Consider the following 18,812-nt stretch of genomic DNA (forward strand, 5'->3'; position numbering starts at 1 on the left):
ATTTGCTAACTATATAACCCAGGCCAAGTTGCTTAAACACTCTGAGCCTCAGCTTCCCAACTATAACATGAGGATTCATTCAAACATTCATCAAATATTTATATATTGATTATAATGTGCCATGTATTGTGCTAGGATTATCCCTAGACATGGTTCCTACCCTTGTGGAGCTTATAATCTACTGGGAGAGACATATATACAACAAGCAATTATAAGAATATTGATTAAGTTTACCGATATGTCTTATGATAGCATCACAATGCTGAAAAAGACAGCACATAAATACACACATGCAAGCACACACATACAGATATACAAAAGGCACTGACCTATTTCAGTTATAAATACAGAACTAGAAATGCTAAATAAAATACTAATCAATCTAATATAGCAGTATATTAAAAGATTAAAATACCATGACACCATGTAGGATTAATGTGGATTAAAAGATTAATCCACCATGAGGATTAAAGGATCCTCAAATTCCTTTAATATTAGCAATCTACAATGATAATACATCCCACATCAATAGAACAATGAAAAAATATCTACATGACCATCTTAATGGATATAAAAACACATTTATTGAATTCCATGTTGTATTCCTCATAAATCTCTTAGTAAACTTGAAATAGAAGAATAATCACTTCATAAGATAAAGAGTTTTTTTTTTTTATTTCAAACCAATAGCCAGTATCCCAATTAATAGCAAACTTAGAGCAGTGGTTCTACAATACCTAAACAAACAGATTGCTTTTAGAATTAGAGCGATTCATAGAGCTGGTGCCTTGAAAATGGTTACTAACTGTTAACTGCTAGTAATATTTGGGATTGTTATAATTACTGTTAAAACTGTAATACAAGGCAAATGAATATTGAGGTGTTATTGAGATGACATATTGAGATGAAAATGTGTGAGGTGAAAATGTGTGAGATGAGGTGAATATTGAGATGAAAATTATAGGCATAAAGCCAGATCATGGAGGGCCTCGTGTGCTATACTAAATAGATGGCATATTATGCTATATATGAAAGAGGTGTTGGAAGCAGAGAAATTCCATGAGCATACCCATGTTTAACAGATTATTCTGACCACTGTGTGGAGGTGAGTTGAAGGGAGACAAGAGTAAATTAAGAGAACCAGTTAGTCCCCCCAAAAAGAACAAAAGATAAAGAAAACATGGTGGCTTGAAATGGGGTGTTGGCACTGAACAGATATGTTCAGAATATCTAGGAGGCAAAATATCCCTGTCAGTAGACAGGACAAGGGGAAAGAAGAAAATGGGGAGGACATGTAGAGGGAGGCAGGTTATTCAGGGTTTGTGAAACATGTTGAGATGACTTATATTTATTCTAATAGCAATGGAAGGTCATTAAAGAGATTTAAGCAGGAATTTGATGTGATAAGATTGGTATTTTACAAAGTTTTTTTGACTGCTGGGTTAAAATAGTTTGGAGAGAAACAGAAATGGAAGAAAGAAGGTCAGTTAGGAAGCTGTTACAATAGCCAAGGAAATTATTGAGACTCATTAATGCATTTCTGGAGGCAGATGTTTATTTACCAAAAGAAGAAATTCTGAGGAAAAAAAGTAGTTTCAGAGGGAGGATTAAAAGTTTCATTTAGAAGGTGTTGTATTTGAGATATCCTAAAGGAGATGTCACATAGGTAGCTGTATATATGAGTCAGCAGCTCAGCCCAAAAACCTAGGCTGGAGATAAAAACAAGGGAGTCAAATCACACTGGCTGCAGTAAAGAAGGTGACTTTGAGGATGCAAAGACTAAAGCAAAAGAGATCTGTTTGCTTTTTTTTTAGTAGAAAGATAAAAGTATTGCACTCTAGATATACATAAAAATATATTGAGTTTTTAATTTCATTCATTTCCCTTAAAAAGATAAGGAATATATAAGAAAGCCCAACAAATGATCAGCCATGAAAGTAAACAATATAGGAAATTTTAAAAGGAACCAACCAAGGTGGCCCTTTATACATACAACCTCTTCCCTAAGGCTCCCGGGTCAAATTACAGTAGTCTTTGTACTTTCCTCATTAGGAACAAAGGATAAAATTGGGTTGCTGATGCTGTTAGAAAGTCCTGAAGGTGAGAGACAGAGATGCAGAATGCTGGATTGCAGAGCTGGGAAAGTGATAATTACCAATTTCTATCCCTTCCAGAGAGCAGCAACAGAGCATTTCTAATTGATTAGGCTGAAAGAACTGAGGCTTTGGCAGAAACCATTCTCTCCTTCCCCCAAGATTGTCATTGCTGGGGTGGGGTGGAGGGAAGGGGAGAAAATGCAGACAATTTTAACTGAATAAAAGTAAATTAATTAATTTTAAAAAATTAACACCCAATGTCCAGTCAACTACTATAATCACAATAAGCAGGGGGAAAATGTGGCTACTCTGTGGCATTCACAGAAATCATATAGGATAAGAGTTTTCTATTGACAATGAGAAACTGAATAAATAAAGAGGAAATAGGTAAAATGTTTGAGTACAATCATTGCCTATTAAAACATATTATGCAGCTTCAATAATTAAAACTATTTCATAAGAAAAGAAATAAGTATATAGACCACTGAAAGTGAATAGACAGACTGAAAATAGCCCTAACCAAATATAGAAAGAGTTTGAGATAAAAGTGGCATTTAAAGTGGGTGAAGAAAAGAGGGATTACTCAATAAATGAGTCTGCATCAACTGATTAATCATTTGAAATATAAGAAAGGACACATCCCTACTCCATTCCTTAAATCAAAATAAAATCAAGTGGGTTGAAGTATTTAAATCACCAAAAATAAGGAAGATCAGGTCTTGTGGAAAAGATTTCACCTTGCCGTACCTGTTGGGGAAGAACTTGAGGTGAGGGTGGCACTCAGAAAAGAGATGAGCTGAAGATAGAGATTTCAAAGTCATTTTAGTAATTTAAGCCATCAAAATGTGTGAGTCTGAGAAATTATGTAGAGTGAGAAAGGGGCCTAGGACAGAACACCAAAGAATACCTGCATTTAAGAGATGAACAGAAGAGGCATCAACAAGAAGAAAGAGTTCCTAGAATTAGAAAATAAACAAGAAGAGGTTTTACCAAAGTCACAGGAAAAAAGGTTCAAGATGGGAGTAGCCAGCAATGTCAAATATTTCTATAAGGGAAAGTGGATTAAAAACAGAAAAGTGTCCACTGGACAAAGAGGTTAGTAAAAGTAGATTTAGAGGAGTGATGATAATAGGAGCTTATTTAAGTGTATTGAGGAGTGTAAAAATAGACAGTGAGTACAGATACCTCATTCAGCAAGGGTGGATTAAGAGGAGAATGACTTCTTTAGCCATGTAGAAGCTTTTTAACTTGATGAAGTTCCATTTCAGCTAAAGAAAATATCAGAATGAAAAGGGGAACCAACTGTATAGGAAAATATATTTGCCAATTATACCTCAGACAAGGGTCTGATCTCTAAAATATATAAAGAACTCACACTACTCCACTCCAGGAAGACAAACAATCCAATTTTTTTTAAAAAAGGGCAAAGGACTTGAACAGACACTTCTCCAAGGAAGACATACAGAGGGCCCAGAGACATATGAAAAGATTCTTAGCATCACTAGTCATCAGAGAGATGCAAATTAAAACCACAATGAGATACTACTTCACACTGGTTAGAATGGACATCATAACTAAATCAACAAACAACAAGTGCTAGTGAGGTTGTGGAGAAAAGGGAACCCTAATACACTGTTGGTGGGAATGCAGATGGTGCAGCCACTGTGGAAAAGAGTATGGAATTTCCTCAAAAAACTAAAAGGGAACTGCCTTTTGACCTGGCAATTCCACTGCTGGGATTATACCTAAGAAGCCTGAAACACTAATCTGAAAGAACCTATGCATCCCAATGTTCATAGCAGCACAATTTCCAATAGCTAAGTGCTGGAAACAACCTAAGTACCCATCAGCGAATGAGTGGATCAAAAAATTGCGGTACATTTACACAATGGAATTCTACACAGCAGAGAGAAAGAAGGAGCTTATGCCTTTTGCAACAGCATGGATGGAACTGGAGAGCATTATGCCAAGTGAAATAAGCCAGGCGGTGAAGGACAAATACCATATGATCTCACCTTTAACTGGAACATAATCAACAAAAGAAAAAACAAACAAAATATAACCAGAGACATTGAAGTTAAGAACAATCTAACAATAGCCAGAGGGGAGTGGGGAGGGTGCAGTGGGGAGAGGGGTTTACAAGAACTACTATAAAGGACACATGGACAAAATCAAGGGGGAGGGTGCAGGCAGGGGAGGGAGGTGGGTTCAGATGGGGTGGGGTGGAGGGATAGGGAGAAAATGCAGACAACTGTAATTGAATAACAATAAAAATTAAAAACAAAAAACAAAACTTTGAAAAAAAAAAATTGTGGTATGTTTACCCAATGGAATACTAAGCAGCAGAAAGAAAGAAGGAAATCCTACCCTTCACAACAACATGGATGGAACTGGAGAGCATTATGCTAAGGGAAATAAGCCAGACAGTGAAAGACAAATACCATATGATCCCACCTATAAGTGGAACCTAATCAACAAATTAAACAAGCAAGTAAAATATAACCAGAGACATGGAGATAAAGAATAAACTGACAGTAACCAGAAGGGAGGGGGAAGGGGGATAACAGGGGAAAGGGAGGAAGGGTCATCAAGGAACATATATAAAGGACCCATGGACAAAGCCAATGTGGTGGGTGGGAGGTTGAATGTGGGAGGTGGGGGTGGGTAGGGCAGGGGGAGGATAATGGGGGGGGGGAAATAGGGACAACCGTAGTTGAACAACAATTAAATAAATAAATAAACAAACAAATACAATTGGGAAGAGCAGAATGATACAAGGCAATTGTTAGAAGGCAATATAGGTATATGGGTTGACTTGTGTCTCCTAAAATGATATGTTGCAGTCCTAATTCTCAGTACTTCAGACTGTGACCTTATTTGGAAATTGTCATTGCAGATATAATTAGTTAAGATGAGGTCATACTGGAGTAGGATCAGCCCTTAACCTGACATGATAGGTATCCTCATAAGAATAAAATATCATGTGAAGACAGGCAGATACAGGGAGAATGTCATGAGCAAACAGAGGGAGAGACCAGCATGATGCAGCAAATGTAAATTTGTGGACTTAGAGAGGATGAGGAAATTCCCATCTGATGCCTTCTATTTTTTTTCTAAAATGTAGGAATTGGCATGCTTTACTGAGAATGAGAAATACATATGAAAAGATTGGAGATTCAAAGAGAGTGAAGGAGTAGAGAAGACCAAATAACTTGTGTGGTGAAGAGGAGAAAGAACCAACCACGGAAAGAGACTGGCAAGAATCATTGAAGGCAAATAGTCTTTATGTTCACTGAATCAATATTTACTGACCTCCTCTATGTAAAGCACCTGTCTAGGAGCTAGCATTACCACAGGAAACAAGAAAAACAAGATCCCTGCTCTTATGAAGCTTACATTTTCATGGGGACAAGCAAGAGAAAAACAAAAAGGAAAATATACAATGAAGTTATTTATTGAATGAGAGAATTCCATTTAAGCCAAATATTAATGGACATGTATCTTATTTGAATCTAGAAACAGCTTGGTCAATGCTAGTAAATGACAAATCTGTTCTAGACAGCTCTCTTCTATACAGTCACCTGTACAGGACATGAATCTTACATGCCTATCACAAATCCCAGGTGAACAAAGTAACCAGTGTTCTTATAGGTCACATGTGCCCCAAAGATCACAGTGATTTGCACCATGTCACTCTGGCATTAGCTGACTGGGTGATGAACATGTATCTAACTTAAAGGTAGCTATTGCTAACTGGTGTATGAAGAAGCTTGGAATGACTGCAACCTCGGCTTTATCATCTACCTCGTTTCAAGTTCTCTGCCTGAGCCTTAAGGTAGGACGGTCTAGTTATCCTTGGTTATCAGTCTCAAATATTAAGGAAAGTTTTAATATCCTTGATTTCTCTTAATAACTCTATATTTATCTAACAAGACTTGACAGGTCATCCTGAGTCTACTACATCTACAGAGATGAACATAGGTTTGAGAGTATCACAGATTTGGATTTAAATTCTAGTTTTGCCCAGAAACACACTCACGAATACAAAGAACAGACTGAAGGCTGCCAGAAGGGAGGGATCTGGGGAATGGGGGAAAAAGATGAAGAGATTAAAAGTACAGATTGGTAGTTGCAAAATAGATATGGGGATGTAAAGTACACCATAGAGAATATAGTCAATAAAATTGTAATAATTTCCCTGACTGGTGTAGCTCAGTGGGTTGGATGTTGTTCCGCAGACCAAAAGGTCACTGGTTCAATTATGGTCAGGGTACATGCCTGGGTTGAGGGCCACATCCCAGATTAAGGGCATACAAGAGGCAACCAATTGATGTTTATCTTTTATATTGATGTTGATCTCTTTCTTCCTCCCATCTCCTCCCTCTAAAAATAAATAAAATCTTTAAAATTAAAAAATATATATGTACATATATAAATAACTATGTATAGTTCTAGGTGGGTAGTGGAAATACTGGGGGATCATTTTGTAAAGTATGATTGTCTAACTACTATGCTGTACACCTGAAACATATAAAATAATATTTAATGAAAACTATAATTGAAAAAAATAATAGCCAAAAAATAAATAAATTCTAGTTTTGCTATTTATTAGCCATGTGGCCTTAGGCCCATTAATAAACTTCTATCTGAGCCTTATTATATCCTCTATAAAATGTGGACTCACCATATTAGTTTGGGACCATATATATTAAAAATTCACTAGGATCCATCCTTCCTCTCCTTGCATTTTCATGTCTCTGGAGGTAATGGAAATCTTCAGTATACTCCTTATTCAAGGGAATCTCACTGCCTTTTGACTGGTCCTGAAAAAACCACCTACAATACTCCTCTAATCTAACCCTAGCCTTCAAGGTCTTGGAGAGCAGAATACATCATAATTTTATAATCTTAAATCCCAAGTTTTTAAAAAGTTTTCATCTTTGTAGATATAATTCCTAATTTTATTTATTCTTTAACTATATTTTATTGATTATGCTATTATAGTTGTCCCATTTTTTCTCCCCTTTATCCCCCTCTGCACTGCACCCTCCTCCCACCAGCATTACCCCCACCCCTTAGATCATGTCCATGGGTCATACATATAAGTTCTTTGGCTTCTCCATTTCCCATACTATTCTTAACCTCTCCCTGCCTATTTTGTACCTACCATTTATGCTTCTTATTCCCTGTACCTTTCCCCCCATTCTTCTCCCTCCCTCTCTTCAATGATAACCCTCCATGTGATCTCCATTTCTGTGATTCTGTTCCTGTTCTATTTCGAGTTGTTTGCTTAGTTTATTTTTGTTTTTGTTTTTTTTGGTTCCATTGTTGATAGTTGTGAGTTTGTTGTCATTTTACTGTTCATATTTTTTATCTTGTTATTCTTAGATAAGTCCCTTTAACATTTCATATAATAAGAGCTTGGTGATGATGAACTCCTTTAACTTGACCTTATCTGGGAAGCACTTTATCCGACCTTCCATTCTAAATGAAAGCTTTGCTGGATAGAGTGATCTTGGATGTAGGTCCTTGCCTTTCATGACTTGGAATACTTCTTTCCAGCCCCTTCTTGCCTGCAAGGTTGCTTTGGAGAAATCAGCTGATAGTCTTATGGGACCTCCTTTGTAAGTAACTGTCTCCTTTTCTCTTGCTGCTTTTAAGATTCTCTCCTTCTCTTCATTCTTGAGTAATGTAATTATGATGTGCCTTGGTGTGTGCTTCTTTGGGTCCAGCTTCTTTGGGACTCTCTGAGCTTCCTGGACTTCCTAGAAGTCTATTTCCTTTGCCAGATTGGGGAAGTTCTCCTTCATTATGTTTTCAAATAAGTTTTCAATTTCTTTCTCTTCCTCTTCCCTTCTGGCACCCCTAGGATTCAGATGTTGGAACATTTAAAGTTCTCCCAGAGATCCCTAAGCCTCTTCTCATTTTTTTGAATTCTTGTTTCTTCATTCTGTTCTGGTTCAATGTTTACTTTTCCTTCTGCTCCAAATCATTGATTTGAGTCCTGGATTCATTCCCTTCACTGTTGGTTCCCTGTACATTTCCTTTATTACACTCTGCATAGCCTTTACTTTTTCCTCTATTTTGTGACCATACTCAACCATTTCTGTGAGCATCCTGAATACAAGTATTTTGAACTGTGCATCTGATAGGTTGGATATCTCTTCATTGCTTAGTTATATTTTTTCTGGAGCTTTGACCTGTTCTTTCATTTAGGCCATATTTTTTTTTGTCTCAGTGCACCTGTTATGTAGTAAGGGATGGAGCCTTAGATATTTGCCAAAGCAGGGCATCCCAGGTCACTGCATTGTGGCTTTGTAAGTGGGGGAGGGGTCCAAGAGGGAAGAATGCCACTTCCTCAGCTCTTGGCCATCTTTCAGTCACTTCCCCCACTTCCCACAATCAAATTGGGCCTTTCCTGTGCTGATTCCTGGGTGTGTGGGCTTGTGTGCATCTCTAGGACCTTCTGGGTCTCTCCAATGAACTCTCTTGTGAGGCTGGAAGTTTCTCCCACCATTGCAATTCCCATAGGTTTTTATATCCAGAGGTTCTTAGGCTTTATTTCCCCATGCTGAAACTCTGGGTTGTGTGGCCTGTCTCGCTCTCCAATTGTTCCTACCAGTTTATCTGCACGTGAATGTGAGACCTCCCATTTGGCCAGCCGCTGCCTCACCATGCATCCTCTCCTCCCCAGCTGCCATCTCCTCCCCTCCTACCAGTTCTAATGAATGTTTCTTTTTTAACTCCTTGGTTGTCAGACTTCCATACAGTTTGATTTTTTGGCAGTTTTAATTGTTTTTTGTTTTTAAATTTGTTGTTGACCTTCTTTTGGTTGTGCAAGGAGGCAAAGTGTATGTATCTATGCCTCCATCTTGGCCAGAAGTCACAATTCCTAATCTTATAATACATGTAAATTCTTCAGGTAAAACAAAATTTTAAAAATGATTTCTCAGGACATAATCTAACCTCAGTTACTTAAACAAAGGTATCTATACAATCGCCAATCTATAAAGAGACCTCAGGCCTTCGGTGGGAACCTTTCTTTTCTTTCTGGGAGTGTTTGCATTTGGAGTTTTGCTGTTTACCAGAGGTAAAAATGGGTTAAAATAAAAGGTCAGTTTATAAACCACATTTTAATGCTCTGAAAATTTAAATTTACAAAATAAATTGCAGTAGAGATATTGAGAAGCTGGGGAAAATCCAACACTCTCCAGGATAAAAAAGAAAGTCTTTGTCCTTTCTCAAACGATCTGCTAAATAAACATTCCTACTGTATAACATCAGGAGACACATTATAGTTAAAGGAGTCCAATACCTGCATTGAACTGATAACACACATCTCTATAACTGAGGGAAAAAAGTAATAAGTATGGCTGTGGAGCCTTATTTCCACTGTCTCTTCTGGGAAAGATAACTTTTTACACAAACTCATTTTTCATTTCCACCACATTGTCTTCCTTTTCCAAACAGGATATAAAATGATTTCACAGGCACCTCTCAAAATGAGCACTGAGAAAAGCTTCCCTTCACACAAAAGCCTACCCACCTCTTGAAAAACTCTAAAATTAGAAAGGCATTCTCTTTCACAAAATGGAAGCAACTCTGATAACCTACTTTGCACAATTTTTCAAGGCAAGCATAACTACCTTTCCTCAGCTTCCTTGAGCTATAACATTCTGTAAAATACTTTAGTCTACCAAGCCTCTAATTGGTCCCTTGGAAAGGCCACTTTCTCACCATTAATGTTAAATCCCAGAATGATTCCATTCTTTCAGGAGTTCCTTATCAGAAGTAGATTCTGCTCCCTCAGTGTGTTTGCATGCATGATGCCAGCTGTCTTGGGAAATTGAGATTTATGTGTTCCTCTTTCAAGTTTGTCATTTTTAATTTCTCTAGGCTGCATTTAAGTTACACCCAAGAATTTGACTGGAGAGGCAGCAATGTGGAGTGGGAATAGGGCTGACCAAGCCATTACAGACTGGAGTTCTTGTTCTAAGTCTTCTGTTTACTAACAACATAGCAATGAAGAATAGTATAATACTCCTAAGTTTCCTACACTGTAAATAAAGACATTGAAAATAACAATCACAATATTGGGTGTACCTCACAGGGTAATTATTAGGATCAAGTGACATCATGAAATGACAATAATAATAGTTACATTCACAAAATATTTACAGTTTACAGAAAGCTCTGTCATATGCTATAGCTCACTTTGAATATTATAAATGGCTATGTTAGCCATTGTGACAATCACATGCATGAAATTGCTCTCAAATCAGCCAGGCTCAAAAAGGCATAGCAAACCTCTTTAAATGTTTACAGCTTTCATTCCAATTTATATGTAACTCCATTTTTTCATCTAATATATTTCAGAAAAAAAGAACCCACCCTCCTATGAGAAGAAAGCTACATTAAAATATATCAATATAAAGAGTTCAGATTCTAATTTAGTCATTTAATTATTTACTGTATTTCTTACTTACTGTTTAATTTTTTAATTATAGCATACAAGCAAACTTTATGGTATGAATTACAACAGAGATTGTTCAAAAAATCTAAATGTAAACCCACCTCATTGCACCATAATTCAGAACAATATTCACAGTCATAATAATAGTTTTATATTAATAAACACATTTGAAAAGTGTGGTAGGTATTACTGCTGCTTACCAAATATTTACATTTCTCCTCCTCCCCAGCACATAGTGGGATTGTGTTCCCTTAACACACACACATTAGTTATGGCCATGTGACTAGCTTTGGTCAATGATGCATGAGTACAAGTGACATATGTCACCTCTGGGAGGAAGCTTTAAGATCCGGTGCATAATGCACCACATACGCTTTCTCTCTGTCAAAGCAACCAGCAATGCTAGAGATGACATTTACTATGTCACCCTGGGTTCTGGAATGATAATGATATGTATCAGCTCCTCAAGCAACCAAAAATATGGAGCAAGAACAAGAAACAAACTTTTGTTATTTTAAGCAATAAGATTCAGGGTTGTTTGTTCCTGCAACATAATGGCCCATATGAAATAATATAATATAGACTTAATGGTTACAAATTTGGACTCTGAAGTCAAAGAGACCAAGTTTAAGTTTTATTTTAGATGTATGGTCTTAAATAACTTATGGAAACTCACTGAGCTGAATGTCCTTATTTGAAAAGTAAGCAAAAACAATACCTACCTCATAGGGTTATTTTGAGAATTAAATGAATAATACAAGGTAGGGCAAAAGTAGGTTTGCAATTGTTCATATGGAAAAAAAAACAATAATGAATACATAATTATACCAAAACAAACCAGGTTTTGCATACTCATAACAGTAAATCTACTTTTGCCACACCCTGTACATGTCTATGAAAAGTGTCTACCACATAGTAGGTGCTCACTAAATGTTTATCATGGGATTATCATAATAATCTTACAAGGTGAAAAGGATTTACTATTCCAATATTGAAGATGAGAAAATAGAGGCTTACAAAAAATATATTTGCTTTGAACAAAGCCATAGAGATCTTTCCTAGCACATCTATATCTATAATGGAAATCTCCTAATATCTGATCCACAGATCGATTTTAAAATGTAAATTATCCCTGAATTTAGAATAATTGTTTTAAGGCAGTATTCATAGCCTAAAGGCTCCTAATACCCAGGGGTCCATAACAATGATCATAACACCCTATGATTTCCTTTACTACATCTAACACTCTAATAGATATCAATGCCTACTCTATTGCAGTGCTCTGGTCTGTAATTGAACCTGCAATATCTCTGATGTATGTCTGTATTTTATTCCTTTTTATTGCTGAATAATATTCTAGTTTACAAATATACATTTTGTTTATCCATTCACCATTTGATGAACATTTTGGTCATTTCCATTTATTGACTATTATGAAGAACGCTGTTATGAACATGCATGTATAATTCTTTCATGTGGTCATATGTTTTCATTTCTTGTTTTTTTATTTTTTATTGTTATAAAATTACACTTGTGTGCCTTTTCTCCCCATCCCTCCACCCCACCCCAGCTGAACCCCCATCCCTCCCCCACATTCACCCTCCCCTTGACCCTGTCCATGTGTACTTTATAGTAGTTCCTGTAATCCCCTCTCCTCACTGTCCCCTCTCCATGCCCGCCTGCCCATTGTTACATTGTTCTTAACTTCAATGTTTCTGGTTATATTTTGTTTCCTTTTTTTCTTCTATTTATTGTGTTCCAGTTAAAGGTGAGATCATATGGTATTTGTCTCTCACCGTCTGAATTATTTCACTTAACATAATGCTCTCCAGTTCCATCCATGCTGTTGCAAAGGGTATAAGCTCCTTCTTTCTCTCTGCTGCGTAGAATTCCATTGTGTAAATATACCTTAGTTTTTGGAACCACTCCTTTGCTGATGGGCACTTAGGTTGCTTCCAGTACTTGGCTATTATAAATTGTGCTACTATGAACATTGGGGTGCACAGGTTCTCTGGGATTGGTATTTCAGTGTTCTTAGGGTATAATCCCAGCAGGGGAATGGCTGGGTCAAAGGGCAGTTCCATTTTTAGTGTTCTGAGGAAATTCCATACTATTTTCCAGAGTGGACTCACCAGTCTGTATTCCACCAACAGTGCACTAGGGTTCCCTTTTCTCCGCATCCTCTCCAACATTTGTTTGTGGATTTCTTCATGTTGGCCACTCTGACTGGTGTCAAATGGTACCTCATTGTGGTTTTAATTTGCATCTGTCTGATGGCTAGTGATGCTGAGCATCTTTTAATATGTCTCTGGAACCTCTGTATGTCTTCCTTTGAGAAGTGTCTGTTCAAGTCCTTTGCCCAGTTTTTAATTGGGTTGTTTGTCTTCCTGGAGTGGAGTCGTGTGAGTTCTTTATATATTTTGGCGATCAGGCCCTTGTCTGAGGTATCATTGGCAAATATGTTTTCGCATACTGTTGTTTCTCTTTGTAAATTGGTGCTCTTTTTTTAGCCATGCAGAAGCTTTTTCTTTTCATGAGGTCCCATTTGTTTATTCTTTCCGTTATGTCCCTTGCTTTAGGGGACATGTCTGTGAGGAGGTTGCTGCGTGGAATGTCTGAGATTTTCCTGCCAATGTTATCCTCTAGGACTTTTATAGTGTTACAACTTACATTTAAGTCTTTTATCCATCTTGAGTTTATATTTGTGTATGGTGTAAGTTGGTGATCAAGTTTCATTTTTTTGCACGTAGCTGTCCAGATCTCCCAAGACCATCTGTTGAAGAGGCTGTTTTTGCTCCATTTTATGCTCGTACCTCCTTTGTCAAATATTAATTGACCGTAAAGACTTGAGTTCATTTCTGGGCTCTCTGTTCTGCTCCATTGGTCTATGTGCCTATTTTTATGCCAGTACCAGGCTGTTTTGATTACCGTGGCCTTGTAATACAGTTTGATATCAGGTGTTGTGATCCCTCCTGCTTTGTTCTTCTTTCTCAAAATTGCTGCAGCTATTCGGGGTCGTTTATGGTTCCATATAAATTTCTGAAATGTTTGTTCTATATCTGTGAAATATGTCATGGGTACTCTAATAGGGATTGCATTGAATCTATAAATTGCTTTGGGTAGTATGGCCATTTTGATGATGTTAATTCTTCCAATCCATGAGCATGGTAAATGCTTCCATTTGTTTGTGTCTTCCTTAATTTCTTTCTTCAGTGCTGTGTAGTTTTCTGAGTACAGGTCTTTTACCCCCTTGGTTAGGTTGATTCCTAGGTACTTGATTTTTCTTGTTGCCATATCAAATGGGATTTTTTCCCTGATTTCTGTTACTGCAGTTTCGTTCTTGGTGTACAGGAATGCCTTTGATTTCTGAGTGTTGACTTTGTATCCAGCTGTTTTGCCAAATTCACTTATTAGGTCGAGTAGTTTTTTGGTGGAGTCTATAGGATTTTCCATGTATACTATCATGTCATCTGCAAACAGTGACAGTTTCATTTCCTCCTTTCCAATTTGCATACCTTTTATTTCTTTTTCTTGTCTGACTGCTGTGGCTGGGACTTCCAATACTATGTTGAATAGGAGTGGTGAGAAAGGGCATCCTTGCCTTGTTCCTGATCTTAGTGGGAAAGCTCTAAGTTTTTGTCCATTGAGTATGATGTTAGCTGTAGGTCTCTCATATATGGCCTTTATTATGTTGAGGAATGCTCCCTTTATTCCCACATTGCTGAGTGTTTTTATCAGAAATGGGTGCTGTATCTTATCAAATGCTTTTTCCGCATCTATTGATATGATCATGTGATTTTTGTCTTTGCTGTTGTTGATGTCATGTATTATGTTTATTGATTTGTGAATATTGTACCATCCTTGAATCCCTGGGATGAATCCCACTTGGTCATGGTGGATGATCTTTTTATGTATTGCTGGATGTGAATTGCCAATATTTTGTTGAGAATTTTAGCGTCTATGTTCATCAGCGATTTTGGCCTGAAGTTTTCTTTCTTCGTTGTGTCTTTATCTGGTTTTGGGATTAGGATGAGGCTGGCTTCATAAAAAGAGTTGGGGAGTCTTCCATCAGTTTGGATTTTTTCGAATAGTCTGTGAAGGATAGGGGTTAGCTCTTCCGTAAATGCTTTGTAGAAATCTCCTGTGAAACCATCTGGCCCAGAGCTTTTGTGTGTTGGGAGTTTTTGGATGAATGCTTCAATTTCGTCTGCTGTTATTGGTCTGTTCAGGTTTTCTGCTGCCTCTTCATTCAGTTTTGGAAGATTATATTTTTCTAGAAATGTGTCCATTTCACCTAGGTTTTCAAATTTCTTGGCATACAGTTCTTCATAGTAATTTCTTACAATCCCCTGTATTTCTGTGGTATAAGTTGTAATCTCTCCTCTTTCATTTCTACTTGTGTATTTGGATCCTCTCTCTTTTTTTCTTGATGAGCCTACTTAAAGGCTTGTCGATTTTGTTTATCTTTTCAAGAACCAGCTCCTGGATTCATTCATCCTTAGAATTGTGCTTTTAGTCTCTATGTCATTTAACTCTGCTCTGATTTTGGTTATTTCCTTCCTTCTGCTTGTTCTGGGCTGTCTTTGTTGTTGTTCCTCTAGTTCTTCTAGGCGTAGGGTTAGGTGTTTGTTTGAAATGTTTCTATCTTTTTAAGGTAGGCCTGTATTGCTATGAACTTCCCTCTCAGGACTGCCTTTGCTGTGTCCCATAGGTTTTGGGTTGTTGTGAGTTCATTTTCATTTGTTTCCAGAAAGTTTTTGATTTCTTCCCTAATCTCGTTCTTGACCCTTTCATTGTTTAATAGCATGCTATTCAGTCTCCCTGATTTTCAGCGTTTGGAGTTTTTTCCTTTGGGGTTCGTTTTCTCGTTTCAGTCCCTTGTGGTCAGAGAAAATGCATGATATGATTTCAATTTTCTTGAATTTGTTCAGGCTTGCTTGGTGTCCTATCATGTGGTCTATCTTTGAGAAAGTTCCATGGACACTTGAAAAGAATCTGTATTTTGCTTTTGGGATGAAAAGCTCTATATATATCAGTTAAGTCCATTTCATCTAGGGTACTGTTAAGTGACACAATATCCTTCTTGATATTTTGGTTGGAATACCTGTCCTTTTTTGACAGTGGGGTGTTAAAGTCCCCTACTATAATTGTGCTGCTGTTATATCTTTCTTGAAGTCCTCCAAAATATTCTTTATGTATTTGGGTGCTCCTATGTTGGGTGCATATATATTTACAATGTTTATGTCTTCTTGGTGGATTCTTCCTTTGAGTATTATGAAGTGACTGTCTGGGGCTCTCTTTATGGCACTTCTTTGGAAGTTTATTTTGTCTGATATGATTATTGCTACCCCTGCTTTTTTTCCTGTCCATTTGCTTGGAAAATATGTTTCCAGCCATTCACTTTCAGTCTGTGAAATTCTTTTGTCCTGAGGTGGGTCTCTTGTAGGCAGAATATGTGTGAGTCATGTTTTCTTATCCATTCAGCTATTCTATGTGTTTTGATTGGAGCATTTAATCCATTTACATTAAGGTTATTATTGATAGGTAGTTATTCATTGCCATTTTTTCCTATCTGTGTTCCTCTCTCTTTCTCTTTTCCTTCCTTTCCTTAAAGCAGTCCCTTTAGCATCTCTTGCAGAGCTGGTTTGGTGGAGCTGTATTCTTTTAGATTCTTTTGTCTGGGAAACTCTTTATTTGGCCTTCTATCTTGATTGAGAGCCTTGCTGGGTGAAGTAGCCTTGGTTGCAGGCCTCTGGTTCTCATTACTTGGAATGTTTTTTGCCATTCTCTTCTGGCTTGGAGCTTTTCCATTGAGAAGTCAGTTGCTAACCTTCTTGGGGCTCCCTTGTATGTTACTTCCTGTTTCTCCCTTGCTGCCTTTAAGATCCTCTCTTTGTCTTGGAATTTTGCCATTTTAATTATGATGTGTCTTGCAGTGGGCCTCTTTGGGTTCCTCTTGCTTGGGACTCTCTGTGTTTACTGGATTTGGGTGACTTTTTCTCTCATCAAATTAGGGAAATTTTCCATCATTACTTTTTCAAACAGGTCTTCTATCCCTTGCTCTTCTTCTTCTCCTTCTGGTATTCCTATTATACGGATATTGTTACATTTCGTGTTGTCCTGCATTTCCCTTATTGCCTCTTCATTCTTTCTGAGCCTCTTTTCCTTTTCTTGCTCTTTCTGGGTGTTTTTTTCTACTTTGTCCTCCAGCTCGCTGATCTGATCCTCTGCTTCATCAAGTCTGCTTTTCATTCCTTCTACTGTGTTCTTCAATTCAGAAATTGTATTCTTCATTTCCTCTTGGCCCTTGCTGATAGTTTCTATTTTCTTTTTCATGTTAATATAGTTTGCAGTGAGTTCATTGTAGTTTCCCTGTAGTTTATATGGTAGTTCTCTGTGAGCTCAGAGAGCTTAGTGAGGTTCCTGATAACGATTGCTTTGAACTCAGTATCTGAACGTTGAGTTGCCTCTTTTTCAGTTAGCATTCTTTCTGAGGCTTCCTCCTTTCCTTTCATTTGGGGATTATTTCTTTGTCTTCCCATCGTTTGTGTGACTCTTCTTGTTAGCCTCTGCTTCTTAAATTGATGTATTCTGACTCCCTGGGTTTATGGTATGAACTTCTATGGTAGAATGCCAATGGGATTCAGTGGTGCCACCTCCTTAATCTCCTGTGCTCACTGGTCTTGAGCTGACGTTTATGGGTGTAACATGGTCTAACTCTGGTCTTTTCAGCACTTCAGGTTTTATTGTCTCACCTGTGGGAAAAAGAGAAAGCGGGTGGGGAAGAGAAAAAAGAAGGGAAGGAGGGAAAAAGGGCATAGAAAAGGAAAGGAAGGAAGGAAGGAAGAAGGAATAAAGAAAGATTGGAGGCTAGTTAAGAAGGAATTTTAACAAAAATTAAAACAAAAGAATAAATAAAAGAAGGCAGGAAGAAGGAATAAAAAAGGTAAAGGATGGAAGGAAGAAGGAATAAAAAAAGAAAGAAGGACAGAAAGGAAGAAGGAATTCAGGGGGAAAGGAGGAAAGAAAAGAAAAAAAAAGTCTTCTGCTGGTTTTAAACCGGTGGGGTTAGTTCTGCTGGTCTTCCTGTCTCTGGAACAGGAGGGGTGTTTGGAAGGATTGGTTTCACTTTTCTCCCTTCCTGAGCCACACTCTTGGCTGTTGTTCAGCCTCTAGTCCAGTTTCTCAGGGTCCTTCTGCTCCCCACTAGGCCTCTAGTTCACCAGTTGTGTTGTCCTTGAGTTGCACCAATTAGGGGCAACTCACACTCCCCCTTCTTGCTCTTTGCTGTCTTAGGTGCTAGGGGCTCTCAGTGCTGCTATGGGGTGGTTCAGCCCCCTACTGGGTTGAATCTTTCCGGGGAATGCAGTCTCCCCTAGCCCTGCAGCTCCCATCTGATGGGTGTTGTGCCTTCATCCTAGAGAGCCAGTAGGCCCTGCAGTGCTCTGTGTGCAGGGGCTAGGTAGGAGTTCTTCAGAACCAGTGCTTTCAGGTGTGGTCCCTCACAGGCAGCCAGGCCATTGATCAGCCGATCTGCTCCTTTTGGCCTGGGTCCCGTGGTCTGCCGTTCGGGGGCTTTGGGACTGAGTTGCGCAGGTGGCCAGTCTGCCACCTTGGGCCTGTGGGTGGGGCAGCTAGCCTCTGCTCCTGGTGCGCACCCACCTGAGGTTTCAGGTGTTGGCACCCCGCCGGGGTTTCAGGTGTGGGCGTCCAGCTGGGGTTTCAGGTGTCAGCGCCACGTCTGCTGATCTGGGTGCACACAACCGGGCTTCAGATGAGTGCTGGGGCTGCTTATCCCAAGTTCACAGTCCAGGGGCTGAGGGGGGAGGGGCACCAGAGGCCGTGGCTGCTGCAGAGAGTTCTCTAATTAGCCGCTGAGTGCCTCTATTTTCTTTTCCTTTTTGAGAAATTCTTCCTATTCAAGCCCCCCTGGTCCAAACAAGCACCTGGCTGCTCACACAGCTCAGCCTGGCTCTCTCCCAAGAATCCTGCAGCAGACCCTACGTCCGGGCTGGGGCTTCAGCCGCCCTGGTCCCCACGCAGGTCCCAGGGACCTTATTGTCCTTAAGCACTCTTCTTATCATCAGATCTTTCAATGTCCTCTATCTTTGGTCTCCAATCTTCATATATGCTGGAATACCGTTGGCTGTTCACTCTGCTCCTCAGATCAGCTAGGTGTTTCACTGGTGTTGAGGGGAAGTGGACTCTGCTCCCACCTATCTCGCCGCCATCTTCCCGACCAA

General features: G+C 38.6%; 1 protein-coding gene across 1 annotated transcript in view; it reads left to right on the forward strand.

Annotated features, from left to right (window-relative positions):
* The first annotated feature begins 5,794 nt into the window (after positions 1–5,794).
* LOC112310542 (spidroin-1-like) overlaps positions 5,795–18,812 on the forward strand; it is a 137,503-nt gene continuing 124,485 nt past the window's right edge. The window contains 1 exon segment of the mRNA XM_053917333.2: positions 5,795–5,931. The gene's annotated coding sequence lies outside the window, so the exon portion shown is untranslated.

The sequence above is a fragment of the Desmodus rotundus genome, chromosome X, assembly GCF_022682495.2.
Source record: "Desmodus rotundus isolate HL8 chromosome X, HLdesRot8A.1, whole genome shotgun sequence".
Classification (NCBI taxonomy): domain Eukaryota; kingdom Metazoa; phylum Chordata; class Mammalia; order Chiroptera; family Phyllostomidae; genus Desmodus; species Desmodus rotundus.